This window comes from Dasypus novemcinctus, chromosome 1 (assembly GCF_030445035.2).
Source record: "Dasypus novemcinctus isolate mDasNov1 chromosome 1, mDasNov1.1.hap2, whole genome shotgun sequence".
Taxonomy (NCBI): Eukaryota; Metazoa; Chordata; class Mammalia; order Cingulata; family Dasypodidae; genus Dasypus; species Dasypus novemcinctus.
The window spans coordinates 35,067,338-35,090,882 of NC_080673.1; the positions used below are offsets into that span (position 1 = coordinate 35,067,338).

At 36.5% G+C, this 23,545-nt stretch overlaps 1 protein-coding gene and 1 pseudogene across 10 annotated transcripts in view; one reads left to right on the forward strand and one right to left on the reverse strand.

The window, feature by feature from the left end:
- Positions 1-23,545, reverse strand: part of GRIA2 (glutamate ionotropic receptor AMPA type subunit 2) — a 171,236-nt gene that overhangs the window by 109,529 nt on the left and 38,162 nt on the right. The window lies entirely within an intron of this gene.
- LOC139439410 (pleckstrin homology domain-containing family A member 3-like) lies at positions 11,065-12,491 on the forward strand (annotated as a pseudogene).

The window sequence follows — 23,545 nt, forward strand, 5'->3', positions numbered from 1 at the left end:
GAAAGCCCAACTCAATAAATTAATAGAATTCCACAAAGCCTATTGAAGCTGCAGTTTATCAAAGAAAAGAGATGAGTTTGAGTATGATCAGGTGAAAAGAAAGATTACCTATGAAAAAATAATAATTAAAATGACAGCAGACATTTCATCTACAACAACACACTGGAAGAATAATATCTTCAAAATAATGAGAGAAAATAAATTTCACCCTAGAAACGTAATGACTTGTTTGCTGAAATGAAAATACCAGGTCAGCTAACAGGGAGGTGAAGATGGTCAACCACCACACCCAGGGAACCGAGAATGCCTACAATTACAAGCAGGAGAATTGCATCCATCATCCACATGGGATCTAAGCCCCTTCTTAATATAGAGGTGGAGTGGACATCACCATCCCAGGGTCCACAGGATGGAGGAATAAAATATGGATTAGAGTGGACTTACAGGTATTCTACTATAGAACTATTGTGACTAGTAATGGAAGAAATTGTAGCATTGATGTGGAGTAAGTGGCCACTGTAGTTGCTGAGGGCAGGGAGAGGGAAGAAGAGATGTGATGTGGTGGCATTTTCAAGACTTGGAGTTGTCCTAAATGATATTGCAGGGACAGATGCTGGACATTATATATCCTGCCATAACCCACTGAATGTACTGGGGGGGAGTATAAACTACAATGTAAACTATTATCCATGTGGTACGGCAGTGCTCCAAACTGTATTCACCAAATGCAATGAATGTGCCACAGTGATGAAAGAGGTTGTTCATTTGGGAGGAGTGATCTATGTATCTTCAAAAAAAATACAATTAAAAAATGATGGGTGGGGGGATGGGGAGTGGGGTATATGGGAACCTCTTATGTTTTTTAACGTAATGTTTTACGTGATCTATTTAGTTTAAAAAAAGATAATTAAAAAAATTTAAATGCCTGTGAAAATTCTAGAGGTAACCACTAAAAAACAGAAATAATTATAATTAAGAATAAAAGATAAAAGATCTCTATGGAAAATTATGAACTTTATTGAAAGATATTAGGGAAGATGTAAGTAAATAAAGAGATTCTATCATTTTTATGGGTAGGAAAACTCAATATCATAGAGAAATCATGTCTTTTTCAAAATAATCTATAGTAGAGCTAATACTTATTAAGCTCATACTTTATGCATGATGCTGTTCTAACACATTAGAGCTTCAAACAAACAAACTGTGATATAGGGGTCATTATTTTTCACCATTTTGGTAACTAATTAATGAGGAAATAGGAGATTACATAAATTATCTATGACACAGAAAAAGAAAATCCAATAAAAATTCTGACAGATCTTTTGATGGGACTTGGCAAGCTAAGCTTTAAAATTCTATGGAAGATCAATTGGTCAAGAACAACAGAGACACTTTTAACAACTATACCAGTAGAATAGCCCTGAGAACCTAGTAACACTCACACGTATGAGAAAATTTATTAGAAGAGAAGTGACACCACAGATAAGCGAAGAAAGGAAAGACTCTTCAGTTAGGCTCAGAGAAAATTGATTAACCATAAATTTAAAAATCAAGTTGGATCCTTGCCTCACAGTAAAAAAAATTCCTGGAAAATTAAAGATATAAACCTAAAAATAAAATCTTTTAAAAATGAGAAGACAAAATATAACTGTATCTTTAAGACCAGAATGTAGGAAAAGATTTCTTAAATGAAATGTGAAAAAAAGTAAACACCATAAAGGAAACTATTGATAAATTCAAATACTTTAAAAATGTTTTACAACCATCAACATGGAAAAGACACTTTTATAAAGGAAATAAAAAGACAAGCCATACAATTGTACAAGATATTTACAACCAGTATAAATGAGAGTGAATTAGAAATCAGATTTTATATATATATATATATTTAAAAACTTCTAAGTCACTAAGGAAAAGACAACCCAATATAAAACTGAGCAAGACATGATCAGACAAAAGAGACTCAAAAGGCTTGTTTGAAAATAAAACTATGCTCAACTGCAAAGGCAATCAGAGAAGTGCTCATGAAAATCAACTGAGGTATCTTTCATATCCACAAACTGGCAAAAATGAAAAGTCTGATGATACCAAAGATAGATAATACATAAAAATAAGGACTCATACACTAAGAGTGGGTATGTATATTGATAACAATATTTTGGAGAGTGATTGGGCAATATTAAGCAGAGTTGATGGACACACCTTACATCAGTAATAATGCCTCTTTTAAGTACATGCCCCGAGGCACATAGAAATGTGCACAGAGACATGCAAATGAATCTTCATGGCCATACTGTACTAGTAAAACAATCAAAATGTCTAGTAATAATAATTACATACTGCAATATATCTAATAGGATAATCACAGCAGTGAAAATGATAATCTAGCACTACAAGTATAAAGGCTGACCTCGAAACATAATGACAAAGAAAATCAAGTTACAGAAGGTGGACAATTTACTTATATAGTGTTTTTAGAAAAAATAAACTATATATCATTTTTAGAGTAAAAATAAGAATAGTAAAAATATAATGAAATTTATAGAAATGATGACTATCAAATTTGAGATAGCTAGATGGAGGGCATGTAATAAAAGAGTGGACTCAGGGCATTTCAACCTTATTAGTAAGGTTTTATCTCTTAAGCTGGTTGCTTGGGTATATGGTTGTTTGCTGTAATATGCTGTATAACTTTTTAAAGGTCGGATATATTGAGTAAAATAATTTAAATGGCTAATGGATGCTTTGGAGAGCATGGCTTATGAAAAATCTAGTTAAAGTCACTACAGGTCAACTGAGAAAGAGGAAATACACCGTATCACATGTAAATGCACTAAAGCCTAAGTAGGAAAGTGTAATGTCACTTTCAATGTCCTAATTAGCATTTTTTTTAGTTCTCAATAAAGTAACAACCAAGCTGTGTTAAGAAGTAAATGCTGACTATTCAATTAAGTTCACTAGCTGCCCCAGTTCTTCCTTTCCTGGAACATCCCCTTCTCTCAAGTTTGTGCTTAAAAAGAATTATAAATTACTTTTTGTCAAATGTTCTCTGGGTCACTCCACTTGCAAATAATTAAAACAGGAAATGTAAAGGGGCAATTGTATTAGAGATATCTACATTCCTCTTTCTCCAGATAACTCAGTTTCCTACTAAGTATAAATTTATTGCATTGATTCCACAATATGAAAAGCTATTCATCATCATTCAAGATAGATATTAAAAATTTAAAACTAGGTCATTAATTACTAATTAATGACAATGCTAAACAGTAATCTTTTAAAAGAAGTTCATGTCTAGTATCTCTTTGATATCATAATAGAATCACAAGATAATGAAAAAAGTACATCATTATTTCTCATTGGCCAGGGATTTTTGAAAAAGAGTACTTTTGTCTTAATTTATTTCCAAATGGACACTAATTTCCAAAAACATTTCAAACCAAGTCTAAAAGTGAAAAATATGAGTGTAAATTAGTTTATATGTGTGTAAAGGAAGTTATAGAATTAAGAAATATTAGAATAAAAATCTTTAAAGACACTAGAAAATTTTATTCCCATATCCAAATTTGAAAAGATGTAATAAAAAGGTAACTTTTGCATATATAATGCCAGTTATTCAGATGGATTTTGCATGTATAATGCCAGTTATTTAGATGGATTTTTATACCAAAGAAATTGGTTATGCTCATTAAAAGTTTTAAGTCAACCTAATTAAAATTAAACCAAATATGCAATAAAATATTTATATTTCCTACATGGTAAATAATTTAATACTTAGAAACATCACATTAATCACTGTCATTCCCATTGTAGATATATGTCACATTCATTATGGGCCTAACAATTCAGGTCTCAGATTATTCAAAAAGAAGATATGCCTCTACTCCTGAAAAAAATTTAACACCATCTTTTTCCTCAGGTGTGGCTTTACACCAGTTTGCAGTCTGCAAAGAGCCCAAACTTTATTTTGCTATCATCACTATATTGTGGAGGAACAAAATTAACTCAGTACAACATTCCTTTAGAGTAGCTTTAGAGTGTTGGGGAAACACTGGGCTCTTGGGAGAGCTTCTATATGTGGAAAAATAGGAAGTCTAAATTGTGTATATTTCAATAATCCAAACCCTCACAATTATCAATTTTAAAACAATTTAAGTTAGATACTGATTTTTCTAAAATTTAAAAACACCGACATATATTTGAGGTTGTAAAAGAGCACATGTATATATATATATATTTATTTTTTTATATATGTGTGTATATATATATAAAAAACTATCTACATGAATAGAACAGTTGACCCAGATTTTTTCAATACCTTTTTGTGAAATTGTTGCAGTCTCTTTTGAGTCTCAGCTGAAATGGATTATCTGAGCCCAGGTTCCTGATAAGAGATTGGAAAACTTTGCCAGAAATAACCTGAGTGATTTTCCTACACATATATTGGGGGTGGGCTGTTAATTATTATATGTTTTTGTGAATTTGCATATAAATTTCAAAATTTTGTATAAATTTCAGCAATATATTTTCTGGCTGAAGCAGAACCTACCCCTGAACAAAACAAAACAGAATGGTAGAGAAGGTATAGCAGAGAGATGTGATAAAGAGATATTTGTGCAATTTTCAATAAAATTTAGAGAAAGCATAGAAGAGACATGGCATGCTGGATTGGAAAATAAACAGCTTCACATTCACAGCATCTCCAACTAGCAAAATGAGAAATTGCTTCAGAGCAAAGATTGAATTAAAGGTGTGGCTATAAGACCCTTTGTAAAGACCTCAGAAAGAGCTAGGGTTTTGCCATAGTAGACCCTTAAATTTAGACAAAAAGGTCTTTCAGAGCAATAAAAGCATTGGCACAGTGGAATTTGTGAAAAGAAACAGACTCTCTTGAAGAAATTATGGATATGGCTTTGGGGTATGAAATAACACCAAACAAATTCATAGAAAGCATGCAACAATTTTAAGAGATTGTAATTAGTTTGGACAAAAATGTACAGAGAAAGTTCAAAATGAATGTTTTAAGGGAAATAAACTTATACTGGGAAAGCTACTCAACTTCAAAATTCGAACAAGACTCATTTCTCATCAAAAAGGAAACACAGATCCAAGTAACCAAAAGGGTGAGCTAAGAGCAGCAGTGAGCAAATGGATTAGGGAATCTACTAGGAGGAAGAATGACCCAATAAAGGAACATTCCACACCACCACCGCCCCCAGATACATATGCCATGGAAATTCAGCAATGCTGTGGACCAGTGATAACTAGGTGGCTCCTGTTTCTTCCATTATGGAATGGGAGTGTTTTGAGTTTATCCTGACCCTCTCACCACTTCAGGCTATGTTTATATGTGGAGGTAGAGCAGGGAGCAAAGACAAGTTATTTTTCAGTCTACAGGTCTTTGGACAAAGAGCTGCTGTGCCCAAAAAGTTGAATCTACATATGGATCTGATATAGATGAGATCATAGACTTTGAACTGGATGCCAATTGGATGAGAATTTCAGGGTCTTAGCACGGGATGAAAGTATTTTGCACATGACCCTTTAGGGCCAGAGGGCAGACTGTACTAGGCTATTACCTTAAAGGAACCAAGTGAATCATGCCTCCTGGTAGGTCCATCTTTGTATATAGCTCTGTCTGTTTTTGACTCTGGGCATGGTCATGTGACTTGTTTTTACCAATGGGGTATCAGCAAATGTAATGCAAGCAGAAGGAGGATAAGCACTTGTGAATTGAGACTTGCCCTCTTAGGCCACTGTTCTACTACTGTGTGAGAAGAAGTCCAGTATAGTCTCTTAGAGGATAAAAAACACATGATAAGAGAGACCCAGACATTCTAGCCACCCCAGCTCAACTCAGCCTCCAGCTGATTCACTAGCTGAGTGCTTATCCTTGAGAGAACCTGGGTGAGACCAACTGAAGCACCTCCCAGCCCACCTATACCTACACAATTAAGAAAAATAAAAGGGTTGTTGTTTTAAGTCATTAAGTCTTTGGTGGGTAGGGGAAGGGTGGGTGGGAGGAGTTGTGCAGCAATGCATAATTCCTTTCTTTTGTTTTAAAACAAAATATCTCAGAGAAATCACCAGTTCATTTTTAAAGTGTACAATCCAGAAGAGAAACAAATTACAATTCCCATGAAGCACAATGTTCTTTAAAGCCACCTACTGAGTTGCCAGTTCCTCTTATTCCCCAGACATCCAACCCCTTGTTAGACTACACATCACCCTCCAAGTTTAATGTTAATGATTTAGTTCCTCTCTGAATTCCAACCCAATGGGCAATCTGGGCTTGCCACTATCATAGCATTTTGTGTAACCCTTTACCACTGCACATAAGGGGTCATACTCTAATAATCAGTTCACATGTATTTGTTTCCAGACAGATTTTGAATTGGAGTCAAGTGTTCTGCCTTTTACTTTTGCATCCCCAAATCCTAGCAAAGGAAATGGTCTAGAAAAGATGGTCAGAGAAAGTTTAAGAGTCTTGAAATATGAATAAAAGAATAAACAAACAAACAAAAAAACTTTAATTTATCTTAATCAGGAATGAATAGGAGTCAACCTCTGAAATATTTTTAAATCTTCAAAAAAAATATGAATTCAGCACCTTGAATTCCATGTCAAAGTGAAACCTGAAAGCACAAGCTGTGGAGACTGCCTTGTGGTGTATCTCAGCACGAGCCATTACCCTGAAGCCAATGGCCTATTGCCTTTTGGAGCACAAAACTTCCAGGTGTCTCCAAAAGACTTTAGAACAAAGAACACACACCAAGTTTCTGAAAACGCAAAAGGAAGAGAGGAAGGACAGAATTACTTGAAGGAGTTCGCACTCTAATCATGAGGAATATTCCTGGGGCAAAATGGAGGTATCTCATGTGTGTGAAATTATCATCATCATCATTAACATGAGTTAAATCTAATTCTGCCAAATTGTTGTCTCTCCTAGAAAGACTCCTAAAGCAGACAGAACTCAGACCCACATTCAGAAAGCCCATTTTAATCAGTAAACATAAAAGCTATGCAAATTAAAGTAGCGTTCTTTAAATTAATTATGGAAAGAGTTTACACTTAAAAGAGGAATTTGATCAAGATCACTTTAGAGATATTTAGTCAGCTACCTTTGATGGGAAAGTCAGATATTAATATAAAGCAGGGAAGCGGACTTAACGTTCGCCTACAAACATGGGAGGTCCACGGTTCAAACCCCAGGCCTCCTTGACCCATGCAGAGCTGGCCCATGCGCAGTGTTGATGCGCACAAGGAGTGCCCTGCCACGCAGTGCCCCGCATAGGGGAGCCCCACACGCAAGGAGTGTGCCCTGTAAGGAGAGCTGCCCAGCGCGAAAGAAAGTGCAGCCTGCCCAGGAATGGTGCCACACACCTGGAAAGCTGACACAACAAGATGACGCAACAAAAAGAAACACAGATTCCCAGTGCCGCTGAAGGATAGAAGTAGTCACAGAAGAATACACAGCGAATGGACACAGAGAGCAGACAACTGGAGGGAGGAGAGGGGAGAAAAATAAATGAATAAATGTTTAAAATAATATAAAGCAGCTCTGACTTATAATATAGAAAAAGTAGGATTTCATTTATGATGAATTAATGTGAACACAATTAACAGCACTGAAATATATATATCTGAATATAATTAAAAGGGGAAATTTCAGATTGTATATATGGCAACAGAATTAAAAATTAAAAAGGAAAATCCATGGAATTACATTACACAGTGAACCCTAAGTTAAAACATGGACTTAACTAGTAGTACAAATAGAAAAATGTGCTATCATTACCTGGAACAAATGTTCCACACCAATGCAAGTTGTTGTTGGTGGGATGGTGCGTGGTAATCCTGTGTTTTATGCATTATTGTTCTGCAAACCCATAAACTAATAAAGGATCCTTTAATATAACCATAAAGGAAAGCGTTCAGGTATATTATGTAGTATCTATCTCAGTAAGAAAGGTGCCTAAAATGCATAAAGGCTTTAGATGCCAAAACTAAATTATTTAAATAAGTGAAATGTAATAGGTGCATTTAAATTTATGTTCCAAAATAGTTAAGGAGTCTATTAACTGTCCTTTAAAAAATGAAATTTCAAATAACTCTTGATTTGACATCAAAAGGATAATATACTTGGTAAATGCTGACCCACTGGAATTTCTGCTGAGAAAAGAAAACCATCAATTGAAACATGTCATGTCTCTCAGAAGTTGTGACAGTGATCATAATGAGAAACTCAGGCCAGCCAATACAGTCCAGGACACTTATCTTCCTTCAGCTCTTAAATGATTGTGAGAACTTGGCCAAGTCACTTAACCTATCTGGTAATAAATTTACTGATTTATAAAATGAGTGAGTGTGACTAGATAATTTTCTTAGTTCCTTCCAGCTCTAGTACTCAAATTAAATTATTGTTTCTCAGAAATGTTTTTGTAATCAAGCAGAGCTAAGTCTTTAATCAATAGCTATTGTAATTTTTGTCCACCTACATCATAGTTAGGTCATTCAGATGCTATGGCCGTTTGAGATTATTTTATAAATTCCAGAAAGGGAAAGATTACGTTTTTAAATCAATCTATTCCTTTGGGTATTATACCCTTTGGTTGCATTTAATTTGATGGAGGGTCTTTTGATTAGTTTACTTAATAAGATTGATTTAGGGCTTTTAATTGGACTATATCAGAGGGATAGCCTCAGCTTAGATGTCCTCCCCCTTGCTGGGTCTGATATAAACATGAAAACAGGAAAAGGAAGTCACCATATTATATTGATCCTGCCATGTGAGAGAGAGGACTGCTGAAAAACAAAAGCCGGGGAAAGGCTCAAGGAGCCGAAGCCTCGGGAGAGATAAGCCGAATGCATGATAGCTTGCAGCTGAAGTCAGGAGCAGTGTGGGGCAGCTGAGATTGATAAGGAGGGCTGCAAAGAGACCAACCCTAGGCCTGATAGCTGAGAGCTGAGCTCCAGGAAGTGGGCTCTGAGAGATGGTAGATTCTAGAGGGGAAGGCAGAGACCTCAGCAGAGACTGATAGCTATCTTCACCATGTGGCAACTGACTTGGTGGGAAGGCATCTCTGATGGTACCTTGGTTGGGATATTTTATGGCATTGGAACTCTAAGCTTTTACCCTGTAAAAGCCAACCTATTTCTGGTACTTTGTATCGGCAGCCCTTTGGCAAACTAAAAGAGATACTTTTGGGTTTTATCTTCCTCTTTCTTTCAAATGAGGGAACCTAAGTTTGCCCTGTCCTCCACAACTCTAACAGATGCTCCTGTTTTCTGCACTTTTTTTCATCCTCTTTGCCATGTGTCATCAGAGAGGATGAGGGTATAGATCCAAAAAGGAACTGAGGAGAGAATAGAAAAAGAAATTTCCTAATTGAACCACCCATACCCCCATTACTATAATCAAACTATAGCCTATAATGTATGTGTGTGTGTGTAAAGTTTCGCATGGTTTTTTTTTTCAGGAGGTATTGGGGATTGAACTTACAACCTCATACAGGGGAAGCAGGTGCTCAACTGCTGGTCTCTATCTGCTCCCCAATGAGAGTTAGTTTGTTTGATTTTTTAGGAGGTACCCAAGATCAAACCCAGGACCTCATACATGGGAAGCAGGTGCTCAACCACTTGAGCTACATCCGCTCCCCACATGGAATACTTTTACTCCTCAAATTCTCTCTAATCCATACTTAAGCTCCTATTTTCCAAATTGAAAAAGAAAAGGGGCCTACTTTTAGTATATAATTTCTTTCCTCTTGGTAAATTATTTCTTAATTTCTATTTTTTTCATAAATCATTACTAAGGGGAAAAAAAACTTGTACTATAATCTTGGGGGGGGGGATCTTCCTTGGATTTAAAGCTGGATAATCACTGATGTAGAATAAAGTTGATTTAAATAGCTAAATATTATGATTTGACAGATTAACAAACTTGTTTATTCACAAAACAAATTATAACTTTTAAACAGGAATATTAGAATCAACTCAGTGGTTTTCAATAAGAGTATTGAGTTTGGCTTGAAATTGCTTTAAATTGTATTTTGCATTTTAGCAAATCCAGTAATTCATTATCTGGGCATAATAATGGCAACACAATAACACCAAGTGCTTTACTTATGATAATACATTTATTCTTCATAAAAATGTTATTAATATTTTAAGGATGAGGATATTGAGACACAACAAAGTTAAGTAATCTACTCAAGGACACACAGAATGGAGATGCTAATATAAGTAGTGGGTCCCTTTATTTAAGTAATATTTTACACTATTAAATTCTAAGACATGAAAACATGTGAAATACCCATCCCAAACTAGAAAGACCGAGGTTTCATTTGGTCATATGCAATTTGTTATCTGAGGGTCATGTAGTGGGCCAGTTTTGTGAAACCATATGAAGTCATATATCAAACATATTCTATGACCTCAAAAATACAATATTATAGGTTTAGTTTGTTCATGTATTCTCTAGAATCTTTTTTGTATTTTCAGGTTGCTTTACTGCTGTAGTTAACATTTAATTTGTATTTCATTAATTTAAAATGGACCGTTAAAGTTTATTTCTATGGATTCATCTAAACCTCCTTCTTTGTGCTTCAAGGGTTGTCCTCTAATGATAATGCTAGGGAATTTGGTAAATAAGTTTATGTTCTTTCAAACTTTATAAACTTTGATCATCTCCCCTTTCAATATTTTGGCTTTCCACACAGAGTTCTTTTAAATATAGTAAATAAAATATTTAGGAGTTGAAAGTCTTTTTTCCAGCCATGTCAAAAAGAAAGTGTTTCTAAAGTCAAAAATTCTGATTCTGAGATAATCTCTGCTCTCCTAAGTGGCATTAGAAAATCCTAAGGACAAATGCACTATGTCATTTCTTAAACAGAAAAGTCTTTAAAAAAAAAAAGCTAACGAAAGAGTCCTATATTTTCGAAGTCAGAGGCATCTTGGTAGCTTGAAATTTTAGCATTCAGGATTTAAAATGTGGTGAATGCTAATTAAAACGATATGAATAATAGCAGTAAGATCATAGGTCTTTAATGGTGAGTGCTTGGCATGATTCCTCGCCGTATTCAGGAATTTTGTTTTCACAGCATTCCCACATTTAAGATTCAAGGAAGGAAAGAAACGGGGAGCCCGGGGGAAGGACGGCGGGCGAGGAGGCGGGAACGCAGGGGTGCGCGGGGCTCACAGCCCCGCTGCGGACGCGGGAGCTGCCGGCCGCCCTCGGCCGCCTCGCAGCCACCCCTGCGGGCTCCCACGGAGAAGCCGGAGCCCGCACCCCGCGGAGCCCGCAACCCCGCGGAGCCCGCACCCGGCGGCCCCGAGCTGCGCGCGGCGGAGGGCGGCTGGGTGCGGGCTTGGGGCGCCCTGGGCGCGCGGCGGAGGGCGGCTGGGTGCGGGCCTGGGGCGCCCTGGGCGCGCGGCTGGCCTGCAAGGGCGGCTGGGTGCGGGCCTGGTGCGCCCTGGGCGCGCGGCGGAGGGCGGCTGGGTGCGGGCCTGGGGCGCCCTGGGCGCGCGGCGGGCCTGCAAGGGCGGCCAGGCTTGCGCTTTCGCGGTCCGCGCGGCCGGAGCCCTGCGGGCAAGATGCGGCGCGGGGCTGTGGAGCTAGGAGAGGGTCCTTTAGGGGGGCACCAACTAGTTCACAGGTCGGCAGCCCCGTGGGTTTGTTTCAGATCGTGGAATCCTGTCCTCCTCTGATTCACAGGATGATGTTAGTAAAGGAAGCAAAGGAAGTATAAAGATGGCAGTTTGTGACATTAAAGTCCATTCAGCCAACAAGAAAGGAATTATTCATTCCAGGAGAGCAGCATTCCTGCCTGAAAGCGGGGGACGCGGCTGAAAGACAGAAGTGGCTGTTGCTCTCGGAGCTCCAAAGCCTGATTCACTGATGCTAGGACTACAAAGCAAAAAGAAATAAGTGAAACCAGTGACTCTGAAAACCAAAAGGTCTGAACTCTGCCTCTGTGACCTGCTAATGCAGCAAGTTCATACAATCCAAGAATTTGTTCACACGTTGAGAAAGTTATCTTCCCGCGTGGAGAACCCGAATGAAGCCTCGTTTTTGCTAGTGCTGCCGTAGCACGTTCATCACAACACTAGAGGATTGTGTGAGGATAGTGAATGCCAAGTTCAAACCCGAGATGGTTCAACTGCCCCGTTCAGATCCCTTAGTTTCTCCTGTGTCCCCTGCTCCCGCTCGGAGGCTGAAGAGTTCTGCCAGCACCGTGGTTCCCGCAGTTCAGAGAGGACACTCTGAAAGACCAGGGTCTACACATCACCAATTATCCCAGCAACTCCAAGGAACTTACTCAGATACAAATTTTGTAATGATATTCCCCTTGAAGACCTGGATAGACTTGTCCACTCTTCCAGAAATACACTTCAGGGAGATTTGGCTTCTGTAACCATTCTTGAAGACAGCCCATTTATGGTCCAAAAAAAAATCTTAATCTGAAGATCCTCTTCCACCCTTCTCCTGAGGAAACTGAAGTGTCCAACTTCTTCCAAGTATTGTTATGCAAAGCTGCTGCAATTAACCTATTGTTAGAAGAGTAGTTTTTCTCTTGGCTAAGGATTTCTCTGCACTTTATAGACTATTGCTAAAAAAAAAAAAACACACATGCTTTTGAAGTGTAGTTTATATTTATATAGTTTACATGCAAGAGTATTTTCCTAATAACTTCCCAGTGAGTCTGTGTGGCAGTTTGATATTACTTATGAATTCCAAAAACAGATATTGATTATGTTTGTAAACTGGTCTCTTCCTCTGGGCATGCTACCCTTTGATTGATCTAAATTCAAAGGCTTTACCTTTGCTTGATTAAATCAAGATTAGGGCTTTGATTCCACCATGTCATTAAGCCATGCAGGGTTGAGTCCCCACCCCATTGGTGGGCCGATAAAACAGACTCTCACACAGAGGAAGAGAGACAGCTCCATAGATACTGCAGAGGCCCAGGGTAGAGATGAGCCATTCACCTGATAGTTAAGAGCTGACCTTGTGAAGAGAACAGAGAAGCATAACCTAGAAATAAACACTGAGAAGAGAGACGAGCCCTATGCCAGCCTACAGTTGAGAACAGAAGAAGCTGGACCCACAGAGCCTTAAGAGGAAAGAGGAAGGCTGAACCCTTGAGGACATCACCCACCATCTTATGTCAACATGTGGCAACAGACTTTGGGTTAGAAAAAACATTTTATGGTACTCTGAGTTGGACTCTTTAGGGTCTTATAACTACAAGCTTCTACCCCAAATAAGTACCCTTTTAAAAGCCAACAGAGTTCTGGTACTTTGCATCAGCACCCCTTTGGCTGATTAATACAGTATGCATCTTTCTTCTCTTTTCTTATTTTTTCAAATGAATGACGTTTTAACATTTTGACCATTGTAACATTTTGACTCCATGAGACGAATATAGACATTTTTCGAAAAACTGTGAGGGACTGACGGCTTAGTCAGTGTGTATTGTAGCTTATAAACATGAAAGTTTAGAGTCATAAGATTTCAGTTTGACGGAAGTGTGATATACACACACACACACATGCACACATATATATGTAACTTGTGCCATGGACCAAATAAATATTTTACCCCAGCTAAAAGATCAGTTATGGTAGTAGCTTAATGGTGAATGACTTGTATTCCTTTAAGCAAAAAGGAAATACTTAATATTCTAAATATTTTTAACCCAACTACCTTGACATATTGAGGATTTTTTTTTAAAACATACAATGCTATTCTTCATATGTGAAGTTGACATTACTGATTTGTCAATACCAAATGTTGTGTTAAAGTATTTAAATTTTATTTTATTTTTTCTGTTACATTTTCTGTTATTTTTTCTGATACATTGAAAAATAATTCTAACTTTTGTGACCTACCAAATATAAGTTGTATATATATTATTTACGTTGTTAGAGAAAATAGGTTGATGTTGTAGTGACTTTAATCACTTTTACCAGAGAAATAAAATATTTTCAATGGGATAGGTAAAAATTTTAGTGCTTTTTTTCTAAAATAAACATTAAGCTGCTGTTGTAAGATATTAATGTTTGCAATTCTTTAGACTATCTAGAGATATTTTTATTTATGAATATTTACACAAAATAGAAATTCTGTTAAGGTGATTGTTTTTCATCACTGTAGAAAATGGCATAATTTAATGAAAAAACAAATAACATATTTTGGTAGTACCTGCCCATATCTGTTGTCAGTGTGCCTGGTAAATTCTTTCTTGAATTCACTTTGGAATGATGGTTTTGTCCAAATTCTTGGATGAGGAATACTTTAAGGCAAACTGGTTAGATGGTTTAAGTTAATCAGATGATTAATAAATATGTCTTTCTGCATTCAAACTCAAAAAATATTTTTAGCACAAAGCTAGTATCCTATTTCTACTAGATTCTCTACTTCTCTTTTATTTATTTATTTATTTATTTATTTATTTATTTATTTATTAGGTACTGGGCAGAGATTGAACACAGGACCTTGTAAGTGGGAAGCTGGTGCTCAACCATTGAAACATATCTGCTCCCCTAGGTTGGTTTCTTCACTTACTTACTTGTTGTTTGTTTTGTTTTTAGGAGACACCAGGAACTAAACTTGGAACCTTCCATGTGAGAAGCAGGTGCTCAACTGCTTGAACCACTTTGGCTCCCCCTTTTGTTTTTTAAGTGGTTCCCTCTTTAATTCAAGTCTCTCAAGTTAAAAAATAAAACAATGTTACTCAGCACCTCACACTCTCCACTCTCTCCTTCCTTTCTTTCACTACCAAATATCTTGAAATAAGTCCATGGTCAATGCATGATCTCCATTTTCTGTCAGTCATCAGTTCAGTCCCTGCAACCAGTCTATCAAACTCCCTGTCAAACACATCTGCTAAGGGCACCAGTGATGTTGCTTTTGGTTCATCTAACAAACCTGTCAACAATCTCTTCCAACTTTCATCTCAGCAGCATTCCACAGAGATCCCTACAACCTGCTTAAAACCGCTTTTACCTGTCTTCAGTGACACCACAGACTCTAGGTATATTCTCTTAACTTTCTGGATATCCCTCCTCAGTCATCTTTGATTTTTCACCTCCTCTCAGAATGTTAACTGTGCTCATCATAACTCTATCCTAAACATGCTTTCCTTTTCATACCACACTCTCTCTTTAGGCACTCCCATTCACAATTATGAACAATAAGAACATGGCCAAATCTTTATCTCCAACCCAGCCCATATTCCAGAATTCCAGACCATATATCCAATTTCCTTCTAGAAACATCATTTTGGACATTTCATAGGCCTTTTAAGTTCAATGAATGGTTCCCAAACTGAACCCATCCATTTCCCTTCAAAGCCTTCTCTTCCATTGCTTGCTAATTCAATCAAGAATAAGTTGTTCAAGACAAAAAGCACAAGGTCATCTTTGCTTTCTTCTCTTCGCCACCCACATCCAATCAGTCACCATATCATGCAAAATATGTCTTCTAAGTATTATTTAGATATGCTTCCCTTCACCTTTACTCACCTGCATAGTCCAAGATATATATAGATTTTTTATCCTGGACTTTTACTCCATTCTCCACATTATAGTCAAAATTACCCTTTTCATAATTTAATTCTGAAAAATGTCCTCCCCTGTTTAAAGCAGGGGTTCTTAGCCTTTTTTGTTCCATGGAACCCCTTGCCATCAGGTGAAAACCACAGACCCCTTTTAAGTCCACACTATACTGTGTATTAATATTATTTAATAAATATATCCCACCCACACCAACATATCCCCACAAGAATAACATGTGTTGTTGTTTTTTTTATTTAAATTCAAGCTCACAGACCTCTTGTTAAGAACCCCTGGTCTGAAGTCTTTCTATTACTCTTATTTTAGATTCCAAAATCCCTATGAAGCCTTAAATGATTTAGCTACTGATTTTCTCTTTGTCTCATCTCATACAACTCTCTCACTTGCTTACTACATTCTGTTATATAGTGGATTAAAGAGGACCACTGATTTTTTTTTGTCACCATTCCCATCAAATGTTGGAGGGTATTTCCTCCTCACCTGAATCTTGGCTCACTCTGTGAATTATTAGCCCACAGAAAGCAGTAGAAGTGGGCACTTGGCCAGTCCCTGCCCTGCTTCTTTAAAAGAATTGCCAGCATTTGCTTCTTTCCTCTTGAAACATTCATGCTTGGGATATTTCCTATCCAAATACAGCCACCACGGAATGAGAAGCCCAAGCCACATGGAGAGCCCCTGGCCATTAGCTAGCATCAGCTTCCAGTTGTGAAAGTGAGCCATCTTGGAAATTCCAGCTGCATGCAGCACACCTGAGTTTATGTGGAGCAGAGGAACTGCCCAGTTGATCCCTAAATGCCCTACAGAATCATGAGAGATAATTAAATGGTTGCTGTTTAAGACCATTAAGTTTTGGGTTTGTTTGTTACACAGCAGTAGATTCTAGGAACAAATGTCAATACTCTATCTTAGATGTAAATGTCCAGTGACAGAAACCATGTTTTGCTTGTTCACCACTGTATTTTCAATGCCTACCAGAGTTTCTGGCCTGCCTGAGGGTATTTCATTAATATTTATCTATTGCTTTGACTACTCAATAAATGAATAGATTAATAAATTATTAATATCCTATTTCAAAAAGGGTAGTATAGTTTCATGATTAAAATCCTGTGACTTGTAAACCAAACTTGATAGGTTCTAATCAAGGTCTGCCACTTATTCTGAGTGACCCAGAAAATGGTACATAAACTTTCTGCCTCAATCTGATCATCTACACTGTGAGAAATGCTATTTTGAGGATAAAATGAAGTAATACATACATAAAAAATGAAGAGCAGATAGAAGACTCCCAGTGGTTGTTAGTTCTAATTATTTGTTTATTGAAATGACTCACTATGGAGCGGAGGATCTGACTAGAGTTAGCTCACCTTGCAAGTTGGCCACAGAGCTGGGACTAGCAAAGCTGCTTTCCTAATGGTCAGACCTCTGTTGGTGTTCTTCCCACTCTCCTATTTCTTGTTCTTTTTTTATGCCACCATCACCTGTGGCAGGCAGAATAACTTTGAACCCTCAAAAATGCCCATGTCCTAGTCCTTGGAACCTGTGAACATGTTTCATTATATGGCAAGGAGGAATTAATGTTATAGATGGATTTAAGATGCTAGTCAGTTGAGATGGGAGATTACCCTGGATAATCTCGATGGGCCCAGGTATTAGGATCACAAGACCTCCCATAAGTGGAGAACAAAGGTAGAAAAGAGAGTCATAGTGATGCAATGTAAGAAAGACTCAATCTGACATTGCTGGCTTTGAAGATACAGGAGAGTCAAACCAAGGGACATAAGTGTCCTCTAGAAGTTGAATAAGGCAAGGAAATAGATTTTCCCCTAGCCCCTCGAGAAAGGAAAATGGCCTTGCCAATACCTTGATTTTAGTCCAGTGAAGTTCATTTTGAACTTTTCATCTCCAGAAGTCCAAGAGAATAAATGTGCCTTGTTTTAAAACATGAAGATCAGGCAATTTGTTACAGCTGCAATAGGAACTAACATATCATCCAATCAATACTTTGGGAACTTATAAAAACTACAGACAATTTCAAAAATTAATACATGATGCATTTTCTGAAGTAGTCCATGGATTTATGGTATTTCAATCATATATTTCCATTTGGGGTCATTAAGATTCTTCTGTCTTCATTTATTAACATATGTCACCAACTGAAAGTGATAATATTGAATGATTTGTAATAAATAGTAAAGTTCAAGAATGCGTAAAGGTAGAGGAGGATAATATTAGAAAAGAAAAATAAAGTTTGTCTTGAAAATCCAAGGATTTCTGATTATTAATCCCAAATGGGAAGTTCAGCAATTTTGATCTTGACTGCTCCAATCCCGAGATCTTATCTCCCTGATTCTCCAGTGGAGCAGAGAGGCTACTAAATCAGTTGTTGTTATAATAAAAACTCACTGAACTTATGTTGTGTAGATGTGTACTTTAAAATAGCTACATACCTATCCATACAGCTAATCCAAACCACTATTAAATTGATCTAGGTCAACCGAATGCAAAAGCTGTCACAACTGTGAAAAACTCTTTAACTATATGTTATGATGTGTTTACATGTTAATCTCTTCAGAGGTAGCAAAATCCTTTGATAATTCCTTTTTGGCCATTTTTTCTGAATTAACTCCAATATAATATAATAGAATTATGAAATACAAAGCCTGCATTCTTTAAACAGCAATAAGAATGAGAATGGATTATTTTGGTATATTAGACCCTAAAACACTTATAAGACACTTGAACCAGTACAGAGAGCACTCTCCAAATGGAGACATCCAAAGTATAGACATTATTTCACTTGAAACAGTCTAAACATTTGCAGTTTCTGTAAAACAAATATGAAATAGTCATCATTGCGGGAAAATATTAGCATTTGCCTATTGCTTTGGATATTCACCAGGGAATGAGAGAAGTAGACACAAGCAAATAATATCAATCACTGTGAATTAAAGAACTTAATAAGGTATATTTGCTACTTCTCCACTCAAAGGAAATAAGTGTGTAAGACTGTGACCTCGTTTATGGGAAATCATGCTGTCCTAGGCTACCTTGACAAATTTAAATGCAACCAGAAAAGTCAAATGTTAAGTAAGCATGTGCTAACTACTATGGGTTAAATTAATAAATAAATCACAGCTTACATTATTGGGCGTTTATATAAAAATGTGACTTGGTGGCTGTTGAGGAATTCTGTTGTGTATTACTTTTTCTATTCCTACTTTTAAAATGTTGATCAGTGATAAGTCATTTTGTAAGCATCAGCGTAAATTTAAAAAAAAGAAATGGAAAGGTATTTCTAAGCAGCTTATATGGTAGTTTCTATGTCTTTTTATCGCTCTTATTTTTGAGAAGGTGAAGATAGAGGGAGAAAGGGAGAGCCAGGCCTAAACAAGAGTGTATTGCCACCTATCTACTCCTACACCATACCACTGCAGTTATAGATACAAGCCATTGTATATTTTGTCGTAGCATACAAAATTGTACAGGACAGAGTGTAAACTACAATGTAAACTGCAGTCCACGGTTAATAGCAATGCTTCAATATGTGTTCATCAATTGTAACAACTGTATCACACTAATGAAAGATGTCGTTAATGTGGGAAAGTAGGGGGGGGTCATATGGGAATCCCTTATATTTTTTAGGTAACATTTATATAATCTAAAGCTCCTCTAAAAATTTTTTTAAAAATTAATTTAAAAAAAGAGTATATTGTGTCTCTGATAGTTAGTAAAAGATATACTAAGACACTTGTTTTGAAGCATGATAAAAGGTAGTCAATGGAATAGTGGCCAGGAAATATACTATTCCTGGGAATAGGGTCAAATCTGGGGACAAGGCTTAGAGAAGGGACAGACTGTAGCTCAGATACCAAACAGGTTTTCAGGGTTCATTCTTGGCACATTCCACCTGAGATGATAAGTAGCACAAATTTTTTGGAAGCCCATCAAACAATAGGGGCAGAAATTATGATCCTTCTGATTTCCCTTTAAGATGGCCCAGGAACTGGTATGGCCTTAGGCTTGAAGTTAGAGCCCGTTAAGCACTAAAAGTTAGCAATATTTGAGGATAGAGGCACAGGTAACAGGTCAAAGGATGATAAACAGTTGCCTGTGGCTTTACTGATTTACTGATTAAGTGTAGAGAATGTCTGTCTCTTTTCCAAGCTTCCATATGAAGACAATCTTAGATACTATGCTCACAAAATCTGTCTGTTTGTGAAGATCACAAATGAAACCCCTTCTATGCCATGTATCTTTTGACTTACGCAAATTTAATACTTACATAGGTTTCCAAGATAGGCCCAAAATATCAACATTAATTTTGGTCAAAAAATTAAGAGGTACTAAAACATCATTAACAGGCTTTAAGGATGCTGTCTTTGCTAGCAAGTGGAGAGCAGGGGTTTTAAATTAGTTAGGCAAAATTTTTGAGCATATAAATCAATGAGTCAATATGGTATATTCAGAAGAGCAAAATTTTTGGAATTCTATAAAGTCTTGAGTCTTCCAAAGATTGATGCAAGGCCTGAGTCAATGACAAAATCAGTAACAAGGGCATGGCAGGCAGGGCATATGTGGGCAAAATAGACAAGATAATATGCTGCTTTTAAAGAATACCAGAACAACATAAAAACACAAAAATAATATCCAGTTGAGCTATACTGACACTTCCAAAGCAAAAGAAACATCATGAAGTCATAGGAAATAAAAACATTTTTAAAAAATGTTCTCAATATCTTAGCAAATCTATATCCATACATTGTCTTTCAGCAAATTGGCTTGTGTCGAGTTTGTCATTTGGTGAATTAGGTTGTCTGCAATTTACTAGCCAAATAAACTTTGTCAGTTACTTAGGTTCTGAGTCTTGGTTTTGTTTTGTTTTTTTTAATTTGTTTAGTTTGTTTGCTGACAGGGTGAAATGAGATCAATAATAGTGCCCAAAACAGATTGGATGCTCAAATTTTTATTTTTCAAATTTCAATCTTTACAAGGTAATATGTACAAATGTTATAGAGATGAAAATGTAAATAAGATTTCACACATGCCCAAATTCCGAGTCTAAAGGTAAAGTTGAATATACTAGATATCGAAGTATAAATTAATGTGCAAACAGTAATCAGGAGGAAAATACATTTATTTAAAGTAACAGACTCTTGAAAAGTCTTACAGCGTGTGAATCTGACTTGAAAAATTGTAGGAATTTTGGCAATGAAGGGGAAGATGAAGGAAAGGTTATGTCAACAGAGGAAATGATAAGTTTTTAAAAGTCAAAATGTTAAGAAGAAGAAGGAAAAGAAAGAGGAGAAGGAAGTAGAGGAGGAAAAGAAAACAAAGAGAAGAATGCAGGAGAGGAGAACCATAACAACTCAGTGAATGTCACGAAGGCTCTTGGTTGTTCACCAATATCTGGCTATCCTTCGTTATCGGATTTTCTTTTCCAAAGTAATAGGAACTTTAACTGTGCAGATATTTAACTGATATAAAGATGGCATTTCACAGCCTTCTATGCTACTAGATATGTCCAAGTTACTAAATCCTGGCTAATGACATGTGAGGGAAGTGATACATGCAAACTATGGGAAATAATTTTAAGTGGAGGGAGTGAGCCCTCCTTCCTCACTTCCTCCTCCATGCTGTTAAGAATGGGGACACAGTGAGGAGTCACAGCTGATCCTGCTGAAAGGGGAAAAACACTTCAGAAGGTAGAGCCTGGGTATCATATCGGGCTGGTCCATCAACATCTACCTATTACATGACACAGATATAAACTTGTATATTGGTTAAGCGCTGTTTATCTGGAGACTCTTTTTTTTTCTTTAATATTAAATAGGTATACATGTATTTCAGGGTGAAATTCAATTGCATTTTAAAATCTCTATTGAGGAATAATATACATACAAAAAAAGCACATATATCATAAGGGTACAGTTTGACTTTCCACAAATTGCATACTTCCTTGAAATTAGTGCCCAGAACAATGAAAAGAACATTACCAGATGCTACTTCACAAGGGTAACACTATCCCTACATTTAACCTTTTACAAATGTAACATACAATGTGTTTTATGTCTGTATTCTTTTGACAACATTATTTGTGAGATCCATCCATATTGTGTGCAGTTGAAGGGCATACATTCTTGTGGCCATATAGTATTTTCTTTTTTTGATGAAAAAGTTTGCTTTATTTTTTTCTCTCATACCAAAGTCAAATCTACATCACAATTAATAGTATGAATTCAAGAAATGGTTAAGTAGTCCGATATGATCACCTAATGTGATTTATAGGTGAGAGCGACAGAATGAAAGGATGAGATCAGAAAGCAGAAACCCTGAAAGGCTAGATTGAGAAGGTTGTATTTAGTTTACTCTGCAGTGGAAAGAAGCAGAACATGATCAAGTATGTGCCTAAGGAAAATAATAAGACTGGATACAGTCAAGACAATGAACTTTCTGTTGTAATAAGGCACGGCATAGGCGTGGGACCACAACACTAGGAATAGGAATGACAAGAAACTACAATTTCGGGCTAGAACTGACAGAATTGTGCAAGGATTTAAATAATAAGAGAGGGGTGCTTGTGAGCAGGAAGCGAAGGAAATATTAAAAATAACTGTAATTAAGGATCCTGAAAGAAAGTACTGTTTTAATGGCATCGTTTACAATGGGTTATCATGGGTTATAATAATATTTTTAATGTGTTAAAACTCTAATTAAGTAGAGGTGACCAGCCTGCAATGGACAATGCATTTGTGAAATAAAAGAGTTAGGGCTAGGTATCTATATTTAGTGCTCTCCCAAGTAAGGCCAGCAATTGAAGCCATGGAATAAACAAAATGGACAAGGAGGATCATATAGGAGGAACATAAAGAGAACAGAAAAGAGAATCATATTATGATTGTCTTCCTTTAAACTATTTTAGTCTTTTGTTCCTTTTCCAGGCTATTCAATGAATGTAACCTTAAGGTCCCTATCATCTTTGAACATCAAAGGGTCTGTGAAGTAAACTAGTTACAAAATGGTAGAATCATCAAGAACCTTGAATCATCTGGACAAGTCCAAGTTATCATGGTAAAGGAAAGTGACAAGGAAAGGGGTACATTAACTTGCCCAAGGGATGCTTCACTAAAATGACAGATTGCACCATAGTCCCAGTGCTTTTGACCATATTTTGATGTCCAATTATTTGTAAATCTTATTGAATGTTACCTAAAGGTTTTTTGCCTTCCCTTGCCCTTCTTTATCTTCTAAAATTCATTTCTGTTTCTTTCTACTTCCTAAACACTGGGATCCTCACTTTTTTTTTCAAAAACCAGTAATATTGAGATTTAGTTAACAAGATACCATGGCAATTGGCCTTTTTTACTTCTTAATTGTATTAGATAAATTTATTTGTAGCAGAACATGTAGCTTATTCCCATACTTATTCTTTTAGTCAACAAATTCCCTCCACAGATTCTCAAATTAAAATACTAATGCAAAATAACAGACTAATGCTAAAAAAGACATGTAATTGGAGCTCAGAAATAAAGCTGAGGCACTGTGATGAATGATACTTTTGAAATTTATCCTACAGGTTTTCACAAATGAATTGCTTTTTCACATTGTTATTTCTTGCATTTAAGTTGATGAGACAATGCAAAGCATTTACTATAAATAATATTTAGGAAAAGCAGTCAAGAGTTCATTGATTTTTGTAAGCAATTAGACCTACATTTTTTAAGGCACATTCACTCTTTCAGCCTCCAAAGCAGTAAAGATAAAATTGTCCTTTAATCATGTGAATAAGAAAAATAAATTCCATGAAAAAGTAACGATCTCTGAAAGTGATTAGATATTAGAAGGAGTAAAACACAAGATAAATCTAAAACAGCACGGTACAATAAAAAAAGCATGGGACTTGTGATAAAAGAGTTCATTGATTCAATCTTAGTCAGTCTACAGCATGTAACATTAGGAAAGTTATACT